This window comes from Misgurnus anguillicaudatus, unplaced genomic scaffold (assembly GCF_027580225.2).
Source record: "Misgurnus anguillicaudatus unplaced genomic scaffold, ASM2758022v2 HiC_scaffold_33, whole genome shotgun sequence".
Lineage (NCBI taxonomy): Eukaryota > Metazoa > Chordata > Actinopteri > Cypriniformes > Cobitidae > Misgurnus > Misgurnus anguillicaudatus.
Window position 1 is genome coordinate 7692458 of NW_027395283.1, and position 21516 is coordinate 7713973.

At 38.9% G+C, this 21516-nt stretch overlaps 1 long non-coding RNA gene across 2 annotated transcripts; it reads left to right on the top strand.

The window, feature by feature from the left end:
* The first annotated feature begins 1676 nt into the window (after positions 1–1676).
* On the top strand, positions 1677–14243 carry LOC141363198 (uncharacterized). 2 transcript variants are annotated; one of them, XR_012368691.1, is made up of 4 exons: positions 1677–2071; positions 2822–2854; positions 2986–3133; positions 13561–14243. It is a non-coding gene; the product is annotated as an uncharacterized lncRNA (long non-coding RNA). The 2 variants fall into 2 exon arrangements; XR_012368690.1 differs by lacking the exon at positions 1677–2071 and having other exon boundaries at positions 2623–2854.
* Positions 14244–21516: the final 7273 nt, after the last annotated feature.

Sequence of the window (21516 nt, forward strand, 5' to 3'; positions counted from 1 at the left end):
GCACAGTGAGGGCACCGACATGGCAGGCTTCATAATCCAGCTTCTACAACACCTTTTCGGCAGAGACAGCTTTCCCATACTGCCAGTGATTGAAAAAGCTCATCGTTCTCCTATATTCAGCTCCATAAGTAATGTGAGATCCCCACGGCCTATACTTGTGAAGTTTCTACACTTCCAGGACAAGGTTAAAATCTTGCAAAAAAAAAAAAAAAAAAAAAAAAAAAAAAGGTTAAAATCTTGCGTTTGGCGAGAGAGAAAAAAGAGCTCAGCTTCCAGGGCAGATGTATATACATCAATCCCGACTTCAGCGTAGATCTGCTTAAAAGACGTCGTCAATACGATGACATCAAGAAAAAGTTGCGTGAAGCAAGAAAAAGCTACTCCTTACTATACCCTGCTACTCTGAGAGTCATCATTGATGACAAACCCAAGCTTTTTCGTACTCCCGGGGAAGCATTTGAGTTTCTTCGGGATATCGTCTCTTCTTCATGAAGTAACTTTTAACTCTGGTTATCCTTTGAACGGCTGAATAACGCTTTGACATTACGAAAGATACACCATATGCGGTAAATACTTCACATTTCTTATTTATGTACTGTAACAAGTTACATGCTTGGCCATGTCATTGTGGTTTTTTTTCCTTTTCTCTCTCTCTCTTTTTGACCGTAATCTAATGATTCTCCAAGCATGTTTTATGTTTGCCGTATTTTGCGGCGTTCTGTCGCACATTACTAGCCATTGTCGTAAGACTATAGTGAGTGTAATTCACTGAAATACCCAATGGGCAAATTGTTTTTCTTATGTGCTTGTTATTTTGAGTTTATCTTTTTTCTGATGACTTAATACACATTTGTATGTGTCTATTTAATTTTCTTTATTAAATTATTAGCCCTACAGTTATTTAAAGTATTATAAAAGCAGCAGGCTGTACCTGTTTTCTGCAATTGCAGTGAGCCTCCTTTTTTTTTTATTTCTATATATGTTATGTCTTGTTTGTCAATGTGTTTGTCTGTAGTGTGCTTGTTAATGTATGTCTTCTGCTCCTTGTCTTCTCTCTCTTTCCTATGCCCCATTTCATACTTATTACATGTAAGGGATAGAATCAATTAAGGGTCTGAAAATAATCCACCTTAACATAAGAAGTCTAATACCAAAAATTGATCTTTTGAGAGTTTGGGTTTCTTATCATAAGCCTCATATTATAACTCTTTCTGAAACATGGTTACACACTAAAATATCAGATGTTCAAATAAAGCTGGATGGTTATGCTCTTTTTAGAGCTGATAGAGGCTCCAGGGGAGGTGGGTTAGTAACATATGTCTCTACAAATTTAACAGGTGAACTTCTCATTCCAACTGTTGAGCCGATTAATTTTGAATCACTTATTTTAAAAATAATTTTCCATGACAACAAACATATAATTATTACTAATATATATAAACCACCATCTGCTTCATCTGATTCAATAAAGTCAATTGTGAATACAATTAATTCCTTCAGGAAAAATAGTGAAATGGTGGTTCTTGGTGATTTTAACTGTAATTGGCTTCATCATTCCTCCTCGAATGACAGAAATATGATTGCAGGTGCCAATTTTACTCAGCTAATAAAAGAACCAACCAGAATTGGTCGCTGTTCCTCATCTCTGCTTGATTGGATGTTAGTTACACATCCAGATAGAATAAGTACATCTGGCATACACTGAAAAAAATGGACTTGGTGGGTCTTTGAATTTAAATAAAATAAACATGTATATGCAACACAAAATATTTATATTCCTTGTGTAAACATAATTTAATTGATTAGGATGAAAATGTTTTGTTTGAATGTAAAATGAACACATTATTCTCACATTGATTAAAATTGATTGAATTGAATACTTAAAGCAATAAAATTAAGTTTGCACACAAAATGGCACCTCCTGAGCAGAAGGTGGCAGTAACGCTCAATGAAAAGGACGTCAACTGCCATAAAAGAAGAATAAACATCGTTTGATTTGGGCGCCAAAATGAAGACTCAGCAGCAGCAGTCAGTCAGAAGAACTCTCTCAGACGGACACCACGTAATTAAAGTAAGTTCTATTATTTATTTATGTTCACTTTATACGTGATACATCTTCACTAGATAGACAGTTTTTTTACAATATGTAGCCATTGCAATGACTTGTAGTAAAAATTAGTTTGGAGGAGGTTGGTGGAGTAAGTTAACGTTACAGTCAGTCAGTCAGTCAGTAAGTGTAAGGCTCATAAAGAAAAACAGCGTTTTAAAAATGTCAGCTGTATAACGTTATTTCACGTTTGGTAGTTTTATCCGAGTTGAAAACTGTCAGCTTTGAGTTGACTTTTGAGGCACTTTTTACTCAGCTGTTCTATGGAAACGGTTCAGGACAAATAAAACGCTAACCAAACGTTATTCTGTCCAGCGTAACATTATCCATGTAAGTAATTTACCAGATTATATCATTTGACTACATTAATAATGACATTGCGTATTAAACATACTGTCTGCTTAATCAGATTATCAGACCCGCGTCAGTTATTCATGACTTCGCTACGCCACGAGCAACACTTGATTCTATTAGAAAAAGCTTTTTTAAATGTCTCGCGTGACGTCTGGTATTAACTGAAAAAAATCGCTTTGTAGTGCCACACCTTAAAGCTGACGTTTTCAGAAGAGAACCTTGTTGTTTTAAGGTCTTATTTTGTCCAACATTGCGTCCTATGACAGATATAATACTTATTTCATTATTGCTCTGTGTATGTGTGACCTTCATCATTTGAGGTTATGTGTTGATTTCACCTCTGAATATTTCCTCTTATAGGTCCATCATCCTTGCACACACTCAAAAGCATTGGTAAGTAATTCCTATCACTGTTTTACTGCTGTTAGGAGCTAAATCTTATTTTTGTAACTAATATACATGTATTATTCTTTGACTCAGTACTCAGTACTCAAATATACAATGGTTGGTTAATTTGTTTTCAGATAAATGCTGAATTTTAAAGAATCACTACTGTCTAATGTTCCTGCGTGTCACCTGGACCTCCAATCCAAAAACCTGATGAAACTCTTCTATCAGAAAGGATGACAGCTAGCAAAAAGACTTCAAACAATTAATGATCAAATGACAGAAGTAAGTAATATAGATTCCTAGACATAAAAATGTGTAAACCTTGTTGGAAGTACAGAAAATGTAGTATGTTTTAGTTACATCTTTTGGCACAAGGGTCATTAAAACACCTGGGAAGATTTAAAGGGGTAGTTCACCCAAAAATAAAAATTCTCATCACTTACTCCCTATCATGTTGTTACAAACCTGTATAAATGTCTTTGTTCTGATGAACACTAAGGAATATATTTTGAGGTGTTACGTTGAGACGTATTGTGTATGGTCTCTCTCTCTCTCGTTCTCTCTCTCGCTTGCTCTCTCTCTCTCTCTCTCTCTCTCTCTATCTCTCTCGCTCTCTCTCTCTCTCCCACAGGTTGCACCTCCCTAATTGAACGTGTCCGTGCGTGCCCTGTGGTTGGTCAAACTGGAATTGCGCATCTTTTAAAAAAGGGGAAGAGACGTTGAACATCAGAGAGAGAGAGAGAGATAGAGAATATGGGGAATGTTGTTTGTTCGTTGCACTGTTGAAACTGTTGTTAAAAAGAATTGATCTTTGTGAAGTGACATTTATAAATATGGTTATTTAGTTTTTCCCTGGTTTGTTTTTCCCTTTTATGTCTTATTGTCTTGTAAACGTTTTTTTTCCCCCCCTTTAAACACTCAATGTGTCGGAGTGTTTTTGGATCATTGTTTTTATAAATAACCTGCAGTAATTTGTCACCACATTTCAGCACAGAAGCGGTAGGGGTTTGGGTGCCATTTTTTCTTTATTGTAAACCTTACGTTTTCTCCTGTTTTTGGTTAGTAAGGGAGTAAGGTTAGTATTTGTATTTTGTTTAAACGTTTCTCTTTTGTGTATAGGGTAATAAGTTATTTTTAAAAAAGGTAGGTTGAGTTTTGTTTGTTATTTTGGCTTTGACCCAACCCTGAAAATAATTTGCTTCTCTATGACGTTTAGTGCTGCTAATAGTTTGCAACTTGTTTCAAAATAATAAAAGACAGAAACAAGAAAAGTTGTAACGAAATTATTTATGTTATTTACCTTGACCCTAGACCTTGGGACGTAACATAAATTTGGGGGCTCGTTCACAAACGGATTGTTATGACAAAAATGTATCCATGAACTTTTCTGGTGGCTTCGCAGTTGGTAAGTCATTCCATTATATTCTTTGTTTGGCTGTTTTCTTGTTGGTGTGGAGCGCAACAAATGAACAGTGTGTTATTATGGAATTTGATTTGATTGCTTTCACACTATCTCCAAGCACGGAACAGTTTAATCGCTGTCGTAAGGATGATTTGTTTAAAATTGCGGAGTTCTTTAAAATTGTAGTACCGTATAAGGGTTCTAAAAAAGAAATAAAAGCCACATTGAAACATGAATTGATTAAGCAGCGGATGTTGCCTAGTGAGTCGGGAGGGAGTGATGTAGAAGCAAGAGCTCCTATGTCGGCGGAGGTCGATGAGAAGCCCGCATCTGCACCGCACTCGCCCGTACCATCTAGAGATCAAGTATTTGCGCCATCTAGTACTCCGTTTGCACCCCGTTCCGATTCACTATTAATGTTAAGAGCGAAGGAGGTGGAATTGGAAATTAAACGGGAAGAGAGTGAGACAAAAAGGCTTAGATTAAGGGAATTGGAGCTTGAGATGGAAAGGGAACGGTTTCAGCGTGATCACAATCGGCCTCACCCGACTGGGAGCGCGCTGGATAATTTTCCTGTTTCTCCCTCGTTCGCTCAATTACCTAATATGGCATCTATGCCTGTCTCATCCGATACCGGTTTGGCTCCGCTGGCGATGTCGTCGCGTGGATTTGATGTGAGTAAAAACATTAATTTAGTACCTCCTTTTCGCGAAGCTGAAGTGGACAGCTATTTTACAGCTTTTGAGCGTGTTGCAGCTGCTTTGCAATGGCCGAAAGAGATGTGGGCTCTTCTATTGCAATGTAAGCTGACTGGGAAGGCACAAGAGGTGTGCTCTGCGCTGCCGGTAGAACAGAGTCTTGATTACGATGTGGTGAAACAGACTGTTCTTCGTGCTTATGAGTTAGTGCCGGAGGCTTACAGACAAAAATTTAGAGCCCATAAGAAAGCAGATAAACAAACTTTTGTGGAATTTGCCAGAGACAAACAAGCTCTTTTTGACAAGTGGTGTGCTGCAAATAAAACTACTACTTTCGAATCTTTGAGGGAGTTAGTTTTATTAGAAGACTTCAAAAGCTGTGTGTCAGAAAATTTAGTTGTGCACTTGAATGAACAAAAAGTCGTGTCACTTTCAGCAGCAGCTGTGTTGGCTGACGAATTTGTGTTGACACACCGAACAGTTTTTTCTCCTGTAGTAAAATATGACAAATTTGCTGGCCATGGTGCTGAAGGACAGTCGAAGGCGTTAGGGGGTGCCTTTAAGCCTGTGAGAGGGGGATCTTTTGGAGCTCGTAGGGGTGTTGCTGCTCAGTACCGTCCAGGCGAAAATAGGGTTTGTTTCTATTGCTTAGATGCTGGCCATTTAATTGCAGATTGTGAAGCGTGGAAGAAAAAAAATGCATCAGCTAAGCCTAAAAGTGTAGGTTTGGTACAAACTTTGGAAAAAGTTATGTCACCTGATGAAGCGCGGTATGAACCGTTTATGTTACAAGGGTTGGTAGCCTGTAATTCTGAGGAAATACCCAAGTCTGTGTCTGTTTTACGAGATACGGGGGCCGCACAAAGTTTAATAATGTCTAACATTCTGCCTCTGTCAAATGAAACATATTCGGGTTCTGATGTGGTTTTGCGAGGAATAGGAACAGGCTGTGTAAAAGTTCCCCTACATAATGTCTATCTCCAGACAGATATAGTAACAGGTAATGTGTGCGTTGGAGTTTGTAATGAACTCCCCGTGGAAGGAGTCGATTTTATTTTAGGAAACGACTTAGCCGGTGGTACAGTTTTTCCTTCACCAATTGTCATTAATCCTCCCATAACAAATGAGAAAAATGATTTGTCTTCTCAGTTTCCAGCTGTGTTTTCTTCCTGTGTAGTAACAAGAGCTCAAGCCCGTAAATTTGAAGATGTGGTGGACATGTCTAATTCTTGTCTACAATCTACAGGTGATACGATGGTAGGGAAGTTATATCTGGAGCCCGCTTCTACGACAAATGATACGGCTTCCATACATATCGGTCGATCGCAATTGGCGGCTGCACAGAAATCTGACCCTTCGTTAGCCTCATGTGTTGCGGCTGTGTCTGATAAGACCAAAGTTCCTAGTGATAAGGTAACTTATTTTTTTGAAAATGATGTTTTGATGAGGAAGTGGGAAGATGGCGATAGTATTCGTCAGGTTGTTGTTCCTACTAGTTACCGTTCGCAAATACTGAGTCTTGCTCATGACAATGTCTTCTCTGGGCATTTGGGTATTAGAAAAACGTATGATCGGGTTCTGCGATGTTTCTTCTGGCCTGGGTTAAAATCTGATGTGGCATCTCACTGTCGATCGTGCCATGTGTGTCAGTTAGCCGGAAAGCCAAATCAAACTGTACCTCCAGCTCCTCTACATCCGATCCCAGTGATAGACGAACCATTTGAGCGCATCATTATTGACTGTGTGGGTCCTTTGCCAAAATCTAAATCAGGGCATCAGTATTTACTCACAATTATGTGCGCCGTAACGCGTTTCCCAGAAGCCATTCCTCTGCGAAATATAAAAGCTAAAACAGTGGTTAAAGAGTTAATAAAATTTTTCTCTACATTTGGTCTACCCAAAATCATTCAAACCGACCAGGGTTCTAATTTTACTTCTTCACTGTTCTCCCAGGTGCTGCGTGAGCTGGCTGTTAAACATCAACTATCGAGCGCCTATCATCCCGAATCACAGGGCGCACTTGAACGTTTCCACCAGACTCTTAAAACCATGCTGCGTGCGTTCTGTGTGGAAACTGGGAAGGATTGGGATGAGGGGTTGCCGATGTTGATGTTTGCTGTTCGGGAGACAGTGCAGGAGTCTTTAGGTTTTAGTCCGGCTGAATTAGTTTTTGGACATACTGTGCGTGGGCCTCTAAAACTCTTAAAAGAACAGTTGTTAATGGAAAAAAAATCCCCTGTGAAAGTATGTGATTATGTGAGTAAAATGCGTGAGCGCTTAAATCGGGTGTTGGAAATTGCAAAATCAAATCTAGCTACAAAACAGAAGCAGATGAAGGAACATTTTGATAAGAAATGTGTCACTCGAGGGTTTCAGCGGGGAGATTTAGTGCTCGTTCTGCTTCCACTACCTGGCTCCGCACTTCAAGCTAAGTTCTCAGGGCCCTTTGTCGTGGAAAAGAAGTTAAGTGACACAAATTACCTGATTTATACTCCTGAGCGCAGAAAAAAAAGTCGTGTTTGTCATGTCAACATGATTAAAGCTTATGTGGATCGAGAAACTACTAAAAGTTCTGTTGTTGCTCCTTTAATGACAGTTACTCCCCTGCCCCTTACTGATGTCTCTGAGGATGACGGGTTGGTTGCCACGGAATCGATGGCCATTACTGCCAAATTGTCCAACTCTGAATTATTGAAAAATATAGAGGGTCATTTGTCTTATCTCCCACACACTCAGCGTGTAGAGATTATTTCGTTGATTAATGAATTCTCTTCTCTCTTTTCGGACACTCCTACCCAGACTAATGTTCTGTTTCATGATATTGAAATTTTAAAATCTTCACCAATTAAGCAACATCCATATCGTGTAAATCCCAGGAAGAGAGAAGAGATGAGAAAGGAGGTAGATTATCTGTTAAAACACGGACTGGCAGTACCCAGCTCAAGTCCATGGAGCTCACCATGCATTCTAGTTCCAAAGCCTGATGGTTCGAATAGATTCTGTACTGATTACAGAAAAGTCAATAGTGTCACCAAACCAGACTCTTTTCCGTTACCTAGAATGGAGGATTGTGTAGATCGCGTTGGTGCCGCCTCCTTTGTAACCAAGTTAGATCTGTTAAAGGGTTACTGGCAAGTGCCACTTACACAGCGTGCTTCAGATATTTCCGCGTTCGCAACGCCAGATAATTTTCTACAGTATACAGTAATGGCCTTTGGCATGAGAAACGCGCCCGCAACTTTTCAAAGGTTAATGCAGAAAGTTTTGTCTGGTGTGAAAAATTGCGAAGCATATCTGGATGATGTAGTGATTTATTCCCATACATGGAGTGATCATCTAAAAACACTACGTGAAGTGTTTGCTCGTTTTGAAAATGCATCATTAACTGTCAACTTAAAAAAGTGTGAGTTTGGAAAAGCTGTGGTCCCTGCTGAAAAAACCAGCATCAAACCAGCATGGACCAGCATGGGAATTATGCTGGTCTATGCTGGTTTAGCTGGTGGTCACAGCATACCAGCACCAAAACACAACATATGCTGGTATGACCAGCATAGGATGCTGGTGCTAATGCTGGTTTAGCTGGTGCTAATGCTGGTTTGTTGCTGGTTTAGCTGGTGCTGATGCTGGTTTCATGCTGGTTTCATGCTGGTTTGATGCTGGTTTAGCTGGTGTTCACTAGCAAACCAGCACCAAAACACAACATATGCTGGTCTTGCTGGTATGCTGGTTTTTTCAGCAGGGGTCACTTACCTGGGAAAACAGGTTGGACATGGACAGGTGCGTCCTGTTAATGCTAAAGTTGAGGCGATTGTAAACTTCCCTGTGCCGAAGTCTAAAAGAGAGTTGCGGCGTTTTCTGGGTATGGTGGGTTATTACAGAGGGTTCTGTAAAAATTTCTCCTCTGTTGTTTCCCCTCTGACAGATTTGTTGAGTGGGTCCAGAGCGTTTATTTGGAGTCATGAATGTGATGCCGCTTTTAATGCTGCAAAAGACCTCCTGTGTAGTGCTCCAGTTCTCTCTGCCCCTGACTTTTCACGACCGTTCAAACTTGAGGTGGATGCCAGTGGGTTGGGAGCAGGTGCAGTTTTGTTACAGGAAAGTGAAGCTAGAATGGATCACCCTGTGTGTTATTATTCTAAAAAATTTTCTAAAACCCAACAACGTTATAGCACTATTGAAAAAGAGGCCTTAGCCTTACTTCTCGCACTTCAGCACTTTGAGGTTTATGTCGGTGGTAGTTCGCTACCTTTAGTTGTTTACACCGATCACAACCCCTTAGTTTTCCTCTTGCGTATGGCCAACTCGAATCAAAGGCTAATGCGTTGGTCTTTGGTGGTTCAGGGTTTTAATATTGACATACGCCACAAAAAGGGTACAGAAAATGTTATCGCTGATGCTCTTTCTAGGGTGTAGTAAAAAGTGTTGATGTGGTGTTGTTGTTTGTCAAACTGGGATTTTGACTTTTATGGGTGGGGGTGTTACGTTGAGACGTATTGTGTATGGTCTCTCTCTCTCTCGTTCTCTCTCTCGCTTGCTCTCTCTCTCTCTCTCTCTCTCTCTCTCTATCTCTCTCGCTCTCTCTCTCTCTCCCACAGGTTGCACCTCCCTAATTGAACGTGTCCGTGCGTGCCCTGTGGTTGGTCAAACTGGAATTGCGCATCTTTTAAAAAAGGGGAAGAGACGTTGAACATCAGAGAGAGAGAGAGAGATAGAGAATATGGGGAATGTTGTTTGTTCGTTGCACTGTTGAAACTGTTGTTAAAAAGAATTGATCTTTGTGAAGTGACATTTATAAATATGGTTATTTAGTTTTTCCCTGGTTTGTTTTTCCCTTTTATGTCTTATTGTCTTGTAAACGTTTTTTTCCCCCCCTTTAAACACTCAATGTGTCGGAGTGTTTTTGGATCATTGTTTTTATAAATAACCTGCAGTAATTTGTCACCACATTTCAGCACAGAAGCGGTAGGGGTTTGGGTGCCATTTTTTCTTTATTGTAAACCTTACGTTTTCTCCTGTTTTTGGTTAGTAAGGGAGTAAGGTTAGTATTTGTATTTTGTTTAAACGTTTCTCTTTTGTGTATAGGGTAATAAGTTATTTTTAAAAAAGGTAGGTTGAGTTTTGTTTGTTATTTTGGCTTTGACCCAACCCTGAAAATAATTTGCTTCTCTATGACGTTTAGTGCTGCTAATAGTTTGCAACTTGTTTCAAAATAATAAAAGACAGAAACAAGAAAAGTTGTAACGAAATTATTTATGTTATTTACCTTGACCCTAGACCTTGGGACGTAACATGAGGAATGTTTGTACCCAAACCAATCATAAGCCCCATTCACTTCCATAGTGGGGAAATATAATACTATGGAAGTGAATGGGGCTCATGAACAGTTTGGTTGCAAACATTCCTCAAAATAAATGTCTTCCTTCGTGTTCATCAGAACAAAGACATGTATACAGGTCTGTAACAACATGAGAGTGAGAAAATGAGAGAATTCACTTTTGATGTGATTGTCAGGTGTGGTAGCACACACTCGAAATGTGGCCTCTTTATTTAACTCATTCCAGTGTAGTGAACACACACACACAAACACACACACACACACACACACACACACACATGTCACAGGAGTGACGATCTTTTAGGCGGAACCAAAAATTGGGCAAGTTTGGTTCCGCCCGGATGTTTCCGCCCGGGCCGGTAAGAGAAGACACCGGACATCCGGTAGCGCCGCGAACGCTGTAATCAGCTGAATTACATACAGCTGAGAGTTATTAAGAGGAGCGCCGGGTGATTGGATGAGGACGACACTCAGGAGAGTATTTTAGAGCAGTTTGAACCACAGTTTGTGTGCTTAGTATCCCTGTTGTTGGTGTGTATGGAGCGCTGAGTTGGGCTCACCGGGTACGCTATTCTGGATTGTTGTATTGCTCTCTCTCTCTCGTCTGGATTATAGACTTACATTGAGGAAGATACCGAAGACCTTATAGGTGGAAGGATTAAACGACTGCTGATCTTGGATGAAAGAAACGAAGGCAAGACGCATCGTTGTGAGTATACGTCTGTAGAAAAGTGTTGATGGTGGCTGGAAAACGCCCTGTCTGTGCATCTGGAATTATTGCAGCGTGAAGGCAACCTAAGACGGGGAAATTACAGCAGTTGTGAGTAACGGAAACCTTCTTATGAGAGTGTTGTGTACGTATTTGGCCTGTATGTTTCTCTGAGTGCTTCCGAAAGAGAGTGGAAGGCCCTACCCCTGAGCTAGTGTGGTGGGTGAGCCGAAGGGTCCGTGTGAGGAAAACAACTCCAGCGACGAAAACCAACACTAGGCCGTGTCACCATCGCTACATTCTCGTCCAGAGCAAAGTAAAGGAAGACGGGCGTCTAATGTGTGCACTGAGTGGTGGGTGAGTTTTGGATGTAGGAAATTTCACTTGAAGTGGTGCTGTGTAATGCTGTGTATTGCAGTGGGATTGCTGTTGTCTTGTCTGACGTACCCCCGCCTCCAGTCACTCGCTCCTGAGACGACGAAGAGGAAAGAACGGTCCTAGAGTAAGACCTGTACATGATTATGCTGTGAGTGTGTTTCAGTCTTCGAATCACGGAGTGGTATCTCGAAGTATTTTCCCAGCCAAACGCTGGGCGGACTTGAGCTTAGGAGTGGCGGTGAAGAACTGTGCTACTGACGGTGTGTGAGTATTACCCATGATATTGCTATCTTACCTGTGTCTTTTTGATCATCACAGAGCTTGAGGCGAAGGAGATCCGCCGGCCCGAGGTCTCGACGAAAGGGCGCCCCGGTCCAGTTTTCGATCGACCAACGGGTCTCGAGGAAAGGGCAGCGCTCGACCCGGTGAGCCGGCGTGACGTTCTCGCCCCTCTATAGACCAACGAGCTCGCCGAGAGGGTTTTGGCCCCCGGCGCCACCTAGGAAACCACTGTCTAGTTGACGCATCGCGTAGCCAGCCACCGTAAGTCCGCCACCCTGTTAAGTGAAATATAACTTGTTAAAACTGCCTAATCGACAGGGAAGAGGAGTGTGTCGTGAAGGCTGTGCAGAGAGCCATACTTATCCAAAGCTGTAGTCAGCGACGAGTCATCTGTGGAGAGAGAGAGACAGCGTGAATGTTGAGATAACGACCTGTGAAGAGAGCCATACCTACCCAAAGCTGTAGTCAGCGACGAGGTGAGAGAAACCATTGGAAACCGATTCACTGTGCCTTTCTTTCCCAGCAGTCATCTGTGGAGAGAGAGAGACAGCGTGAATGTCGAGATAACGAACTGTGAAGAGAGCCATACCTACCCAAAGCTGTAGTCAGCGACGAGGTGAGAGAAACCATTGGAAACCGATTCACTGTGCCTTTGTGTCCCAGCAGTCATCTGTGGAGAGAGAGAGACAGCGTGAATGTCGAGATAACGAACTGTGAAGAGAGCCATACCTACCCAAAGCTGTAGTCAGCGACGAGGTGAGAGAAACCATTGGAAACCGATTCACTGTGCCTTTGTGTCCCAGCAGTCATCTGTGGAGAGAGAGAGACAGCGTGAATGTCGAGATAACGAACTGTGAAGAGAGCCATACCTACCCAAAGCTGTAGTCGGCGACGAGGTGAGAGAAACCATTGGAAACCGATTCACTGTGCCTTTGTGTCCCAGCAGTCATCTGTGGAGAGAGAGAGACAGCGTGAATGTCGAGATAACGAACTGTGAAGAGAGCCTTACCTACCCAAAGCTGTAGTCAGCGACGAGGTGAGAGAAACCATTGGAAACCGATTCACTGTGCCTTTGTGTCCCAGCAGTCATCTGTGGAGAGAGAGAGACAGCGTGAATGTCGAGATAACGAACTGTGAAGAGAGCCATACCTACCCAAAGCTGTAGTCAGCGACGAGGTGAGAGAAACCATTGGAAACCGATTCACTGTGTCCTGGCGTCCCAGCAATCATCTGTGGAGAGAGAGAACAGGGAAGGAGAGTGAGCCGACCAGCAAGGAGCTGTGCGAGATAGGCGGTGAACCGCCTCGAGTGAGCTTCAGGTACACGGAATAGGAACAAGTCCATACCAACACTGACTTTGATTTATTCTGCCTCCAGGAAGGAAGAGGAGCGCGCCACGGGCAGAGGGAACCAGAGGCGGGAGCTCGTTCCCCGACGCAACCCCCACCCCCTGTCACTCACTTGCTCGTGGCCCCCCCTGGAGGGCAGAGCCGGACCTTAGTTTTAATTTCCCTCTTCCCCAATCCCCAGTACTTTTTAAATATTTAAATAAATAAAGAATATTTTTATACTTACCTGTTCCTCGTTGTTGTCTGGTCATTGGGTTGGTTTTGGGGACCTCCTCGAGGTGGAAGTTTAGAAGGGGCGTGGCTTAAATATTAGCGGCCCGCCCTTGGCTTGTGACACACACACACACACACACACACACACACACACACCTGGAGCAGTGGACAGTGCAGCTGCCTTGCTTTGTAACCCATGTATTTGTAACATGCTGTGGCAATGCACATGGGTCTGTATACTTACATTTATATTTGTTTGCATTGTACTAATTTCCAATGACACTTTTATTGTAACAGTAACCTTTTTTCTGTTTCTTTAACTACATTTGTTTGTTTTGTACAGGGCATGGATGAAGTCAGCATCAGTGAGGTCATTTGAAGACACCAATGTTGGGATTTGTGCTCTCAAACAACATGCTTCTTGTGATGAAGAAGAGGATCTTTTTATAGTCCTGGAAGGCATGAAGGTGTTGCAACATCGTGGCATGTTGTTTGAGCTGATGTATGCCTTAAACCTGAGCTATCCTGATCTCTGCTTTATTTTTGAGGAAATCCAAAAGATTTTAATGGAACTGCATTGAGAGTAACTTTAACGAACAGTTTCTTTCAGTGAAAGGATCAGAAAGACTGTGCTGCTCATTTATGTTCTTTTTATTTATCTGTTTTAAGTGTTTTCTCTTATTAAAACATTAACAGTTTGCTGCTCAGAGTTGATTTTGGAAATGGTTGTTGTATTTTGTTTTTGTTGAATCTTTGATTAACAGTTTATAAATGCTGTAGCTCTGACTTTCTGAAGGATTGATATTTTCCAGTTTGTAAATCCATTTTATAAATAATAGTACTTACTGTTTTGCATGTCTCTTTGGAATGCAGTGTTTGTGTTTTAGCACTTCTAAATCTACTGTGATAGTAACTATTTTAAACATTTGGGTCAGTTTCACAGATGGGGCTTTTCCTAGTCCCAGACTTTTGCAATGCCATATATCAGTGCCATTGTTTTGTCTCAAGATGTAGTCCAGTGTTGTTTTTGTAAGGTAGTTTTGTTTGTAAACTTTATTTTTGTAAAAATATCCTAATATAACGGGGGCCTAGTCATGGATTAATCTACAACCTGTTTGGGAAATTGCCCCTTTATGTATGTACTGCATGTGCTGATTGTTGTAGTAGTTATTGACGGTTAATGAATTAATGTGTAGTGATTTAAATGAATTGATGATCTGAAAGCAGTGATTTGCCTAAACATTCATTAAACATTTGTTCAAAACTCTTTGCTTTTTATGCCAATGCAAATGTATTTTGTATTTAAAAAATAAATAAATAACATGTGGATAATTATGGGTGATTATTCTGGTGCCAGAGACATAATGAAATTGCTTTAGAGTTACATAATCCCATAATATAAGCATTAAAAAAGCATGTTGGAATTACAGATGAAAATCTAGTCCCCTTACATAATAAAAGTACTTAAACATTACAAAATAAATGTGTTATAGTAAAGAGAAATAGCACTTTGAGTCAACATATTTATATTAGACTACTTAAAACAATTAAAATGTTTTGGTCTGACACATAAAAATTAAATGAGGAAAATTATGTTGGTTTTACACAATCGGATTATGTGGGACCGATGTACACATTAAAATTACGTAAATTGAAAGGATTTTTTTTTTCAGTGTACTGTCTGACAGCTTTAGTGACCACTCAATTGTTTTCTGTGTGTGGAAAATTAAAATACCCAAACTACCACCCAAATACATTAAAGTCAGAAAATGCAAAAACATAAATACTGAACAATTTATAAATGACCTAGCTAATATTAATTGGACTAGATTTGATCTAATTCCTTCTGTTGAGAATGCTTGGGATTTTTTCTATACTGAAGTTAACAATGTAATTAATCAACATGCTCCATTTAAAACGATTCGTGTGAAAGGTCGACATCTCCCATGGATTAGTTCTGATTTAATAAACCTTTTTAAAAAACGTGATCAAGCGTGGGAAAAATGTAAATTATCAAGAGATCCTACTGATCGGGAAGAATATCGGCAACTTAGGAACCACTGCAAAACACAAACTAGAAATGCAAGATCTAACTACTTTAAGGATGCCTTTAGTCAAAATTGGAATAACCCTAAACAATTCTGGAAACATCTAGATCATCTCCTTAACAAATCAAATAATGACTCTATTAATAGCGTCATTGTTAATGATAATGTTATCTCTGATCCTTCTATGATCGCTCAGGCATTTAATACACATTTTTCTCAAATTAGTAGTTCACAATATTCTGATTATTTAGTTTCTTCTAGTTCATCAAATCAAACTGATGGATCCTTTTCATTTTCCAGAATTCAGCCATCTGAAGTATTTCAGGCCATCTCTGAATTAAAAAATTGTAGTGTTGGACCTGATGGGTTGGAAGCCAAATTTCTTAAACTTGGATCCAGTATATTAATATATCCACTTTCTGAGTTATACAATATGTCTTTAGATATGAGTTCCATTCCTATTGTTTGGAAAACAGCAAGAGTAAGTCCAATATTTAAGGGAGGTGATAACACAGATTTAAATAATTATCGTTCAATCTCTATTATTTGTACAGTCACTAAAATATTTGAAAAGATTATTTATCAACAATTATACAAATATCTTAATCAATCAAATATATTATCTCCTTATCAATCAGGTTTTCGTTCCAGGTACTCTACTACAACGGCTTTACTCAAATTTACAAATGATGTATTTTCTTCCTGTGATAAGAACCAATGTACAGGTGCTATATTTCTTGACCTCTCCAAGGCTTTTGACTTGGTAGATCACTACTTGCTTTTGGATAAGCTTAAATCCATAGGTCTTAATAGGAAAGCTCTCTTATGGTTTAATGCTTATCTCCATAACAGACGTCAGTTTATTCAATTCAAAGATGTACAGTCTGATGAATGTATTATGGAAAAAGGTGTTCCACAGGGTTCTATCCTTGGCCCCCTTCTTTTTTCTATTTTTGTTAATGATCTCCCGCAAGTGTGTAATAATTGTCAAGTACTTTTATATGCAGATGATACTGTTGTCTATTTTTCTAGCTCCAACTTATCTTTACTTCAGAATAAATTACAGACAGATCTTAAATCAGTTCAAAATTGGCTTAAAAGTAATTTTTTAAAACTTAATATGAAAAAATCATTATGTATGCTCTTTGGTACTCATCATTCACTTAAATCTGCTGACCTTAACCTGTACTTTGATAATGGTACACCAGTGACAAAAGAGACCTTTGTCAAATATCTGGGAATTTGGCTTGATTCAGAATTAAATTTCAAACAACATATTAATTACATAATTAAACGAACATATTCTTGTTTAATGCCTCTATACAGGTCATCAGATTGTTTTACATTTAAGGTACGAAAAAAGATAATTACCCAATTAATCTTACCAATCATTGATTACGCTGATATAATTTATCAAAGCACGTACAATGTATATCTTAAACCACTAGATGTTCTGTTTAACAATCTGTGTAGGTTCATCTTAAAGTGCCCATATAGAACTCATCATTGTCAGTTATATGATCAGCTTAACTGGTTGTTGCCTGATAAAAGACGACAGTATCACTGGTTTCAATTTATTTTTAAATGCATCTATTTGAACTTACCACCATATTTGAAAAGTGTTTTTGTACAATATACTCCACCTTATTTTCTTCGACACTCCCAATGTTTGACATTTACTGTCCCTGTTATGTGCAAAGTAGTTGGTCGGAGGTCCTTCTGTTATAAGGCTCCTTCAGACTGGAATAATCTACCTCCATCTGTGAGATCTAATACTACTTTAGGCTCCTTTAAAACATCTTTGTTAGTCTATTTGAAAAATGATTGCAAATGCTTTTAATTTTAATCGCTCTTTGAATTATCTTGTTTTTGATTGTCAGTTTTGTAATTTGTTATGGTTGCTGAAACAACTTGTTTTGTAAATACTTAATGTAGACTTTGAAATGGCTCTGGGAAGAGATGGTGATTGTGAGCAGAATTGTCCTGTAATGTTTTATTTGTGTTGTACTGAATGTATTGTTTTTGTTGTATGTTTCTGGTCCCCCTTGAAAACGAGATGTTGCATCTCAAGGGGTTTTCCATGAATAAAATTTCCACTAAGTCATTGCGTTTGGAAACAAAGATGAAGTTCTCAAGGTGAATGCATACCTTGACGCTAGGGGTCAAACAACTAAAAATCAAGTCAGGAATCTTGGTGTGATTCTGGAGTCGGACCTTAGTTTCAGTAGTCATGTCAAAGCAATAACTAAATCAGCATACTATCATCTCAAAAATATTGCAAGAATTAGATGCTTTGTTTCCAGACAAGACTTAGAGAAACTTGTGCATGCTTTTATCACCAGCAGGGTGGATTATTGTAATGGCCTCCTCACTGGCCTTCCCAAAAAGACCATTAGACAGCTCCAGCTCATTCAGAACGCTGCTGCCAGGATTCTGAGCAGAACCAGAAAATATGAACATATCACACCAGTCCTCAAGTCTCTACACTGGCTACCAGTTACATTTAGGATTGATTTTAAAGTATTATTAATGGTATATAAATCATTCAATGGACTAGGACCTCAATACATTGCTGATATGCTCATTGAATATAAACCTAACAGATCACTCAGATCATTAGGATCACATCAGCTAGAAATACCAAGGGTTCACTCAAAGCAAGGAGAGTCAGCTTTTAACTATTATGCCAGTCGCAGCTGGAACCAGCTTGCAGAGGAGATCAGATGTGCTCCAACAGTAGCCACATTCAAATCCAGACTCGAAACACATCTGTTTAGCTATGCATTTACTGAATGAGCACTATGCCGCATCCAAACTGATTGCACTATATTTTATATGCACTATTTTAATTATTTTTATTTCTCTTGTTTTTATTCTTATTTTTATTTTTAAAAGTTTTATACTTGTATTCCTGTTTTATTCTTTTTCATACATTTAAACAGTTTTTATTAAAATCACATTTATTTTCTTTTAATTGATATTTAAAATTCATGTATATTTGATGTTTTGTTTTCTAATTTCTATGTAAAGCACTTTGAATGACCTCTGTGTATGAAATGTGCTATACAAATAAACTTGCCTTGCCTTGCCATGAGATATTGTCAAAACATTCTGCCATATTATTACTGACAAAATCAATTGAAGGTCAATAATCAATTAATGAAGATGCGTTCATTTAATTCATAAAACTCACACTTTTGAAACGGTGCTTATCTGGTTAATAATTGCTGCAATATAACTGAGGTAATATATAATTTAATGTATAAAATATTTTCTGCGTTATCATTTTACCTTTTCTTGTGCTCCCCCTTGTGGCCGTTTAAGCGCAGTGAAGCGTGGTCAACTGTGAGTGACGTCGCTTCCAAACACGCCCTATAATATAACCCCACCCCAACACTGTGATTGACAAGTTTAAGTACAGGCATTCGAAACGCAAATGCAAAGAGGATTGCGATTTCATTTGAGTTTTGGCAAGATCAGTACGCGACGCTAGAGGAAGTGAAATAGCAAATGATGAATTGCAATTGAGATTGAAATATGGCAGGGTCATAACTCGAAAGACATAGGAAATTCAATTGCAAATGGACTTTGATTTTACATTTGAAATTTGGCATAGGGGAGACCGGGGCTGGTTGTCTCATGGGTTGGTTGTCACACTGCTTATTCCAGACATACTACATGGCACTGTGGTACAATTTTGATATCAATTTGTTAGCCTTTAATAGTTTACTCATTTGCAATTGAAATTTTGCTGAGCAGACACAAAAACATTGATGTTAGGAGAAAATTTTTTATTTTTATTGGTCAGAGTAAATTTTCATGTTGGTGTTGTTTTTGTGTTGAGATCTTGTAGGATATTAGTCATTCAAAAACAAAACACTCATTAAAAAGCTAAAAGTAGTAGCTTTATTTTGAGTCATCTTTTAGTGATCAAGTTAAAGCCGTGTGGCAGCTAGCTTATCATGTTCGTCAAGAAGTCAGTTGGGGATGGTTGTCACATAGCTTGCGGGGTTGGTTGTCACATAAGAATATTGGACATGTAGACCTTTTAAGACTGTTTGTGTGTTTGTTTGTTTTTGTTTGCTGTTAAAATAAAATAAATAAAGCATTAAATAAAGAGGTTTTAACACTAAAAATTATTTCATTTTATTTCTCAACACAGTAGACCATAGGCTTTATGCCCAGCTGCACTACTTCCTGAACTTCAGCCAGCTTCTTGTTTCCTGTCTGCCATTATTGGACAAACCGATTAATCCAGGTGTGCCTGACCTGAGTAGTCACAACAACAATAATCAGACACACCTGGATTAATCAGTTTGTCCAATAATGGCAGACAGGAAACAAGGAGCTGGCTGAAGTTCATAGTGCAAGTGGGCATAAAGCCTATTCAAGTAACTGATCACCACCTTTAATCTCATTGTTTAAACATAAGGGGCATTAATAACAACTATCATAGGGGTGGATTCATATTAAAACTTATTTGCAGTTTCTAGCTTAAAACTAAAAAATTACACATTATCTTTTCAGATCCCAATTTATCATTGAAATCCTATTGAACCTCTATAGGGACAACCAACCCCTTACCCTGTGACAACCAACCCCGTGATGGGGTTGGTTGTCACATTGTGTCAGAGTGTCTTTGATGGTTAATTACTTCCTGTTACAATACATTATAAAAGTAAAAAGTATACACATTTAAAGCCAAGACTCCAAAGTTTCATTTCATGTAGGAATTACTGCTGAAAGATTTTTTGAAGATGAGCAATTCATGCATGAGTAAAAATTGTGACAACCAACCCCGGTCTCCCCTATATTGTACGTTCGCGTAAACGGAAATGCAAACAGTTTGCATTTGCGTTTGAATTAAGTCACAGTTTTTACACCCACAAGTAGGAAACGCAATTGCAAATACCTTTTTAATATTGTCCAGAATATCATTCCATAGCAATCTCCCGGACAACGTGCAAATGGAATGCGGATTTAAATTAGCTAATTTGTACCTCGCGCCAAATCATATCATTGTCACCACCATGCGATCAATTAATCTATTCGGGACTTTGTAGTGTTTGCTCAGAGAAGAGCTGTCAGTCACTCAGAAGTACGAGAAGGAGGTGTGGAGTTAGTTTGCATCAAGTCACAGCTTCTAATGACGACATCATATAGAGAGGGAGAACAGGAGATGTAATAAACACAAACTAAATTACTGGTGAGAAAAAATAGCCTTAAGCCATAAGGTGCCAAGGTTAGAAAAGAATAAAGATGAGGAGAAAAGATACAAGTATGTATGCTGCTGTGTCACCTGGTTATGAGTAATATGTATAATATAATTAAATGTCTAGTATCAAATCACTGATTCTTGAAACTTTGGCAAAAACATGTCCCACTAAGAAAAGTGCTAATTCTGTTGGAAATTAATAACATTTTCATGAAGAAAAAGAATCAATGTTATAATCAGGGGGTCCTTTGCACATATGTAAGGTTCTTTTATAGGTTTATTTTTATTTTTTATTAATTTAATGATTATATGTGGCCCATTGCCTACAAAATCAGCTGTCCTCGGTTAAGAGATAATCATTTCAACTTGATTAAAAAAGCCAAAAGTAACAATTGAATTGAATAATATATTTACCTCATGAAAGGGTACATTGTAATATGCATTAAAAACTACAAACAGTGAGTTTGAACAATATTTACTATTATTTTGTGATTGCTTAAAATGTATCCCACATATTCGTCATCACCGTCAGATATTTATAAAAAGCAATAAAATCAGACAACTACAGGGTCAACTGCATTCCTGAGGACCCCATTTTCAAACCTTCAGCTCTACTGCATGCTTCAAGATCACTCAAGCTCCTGTATGTTTGATATTTTCTCTTAAACTTCTTCATATTTTTGGACACTGCTACTGTGACAACCAGAACATGTCAACACCGTCATCTTTGTATAACAATATTTGATTAAATCATGAAATAAATGTATAATTTTTCACTATCTAGCTTGCTAAGCAATTACAAGTAGATCAGTCATTTTTATTTTTCTGACAGTATGTAACATTAAATACTACAATTATTTTAGGGTCACGTTGACTTATATTTTCTCCACATATTACTATAATAGCAAATTGAACAAAACGTCTCGGTTACGTATGTAACCCTCGTTCCCTGAAGGAGGGAACGGAGACGTCACGTCGTGACCGACGAATTGGGAACTCGCTTAGAGAGACCAATCTGCTTCGAATACTACTAAAA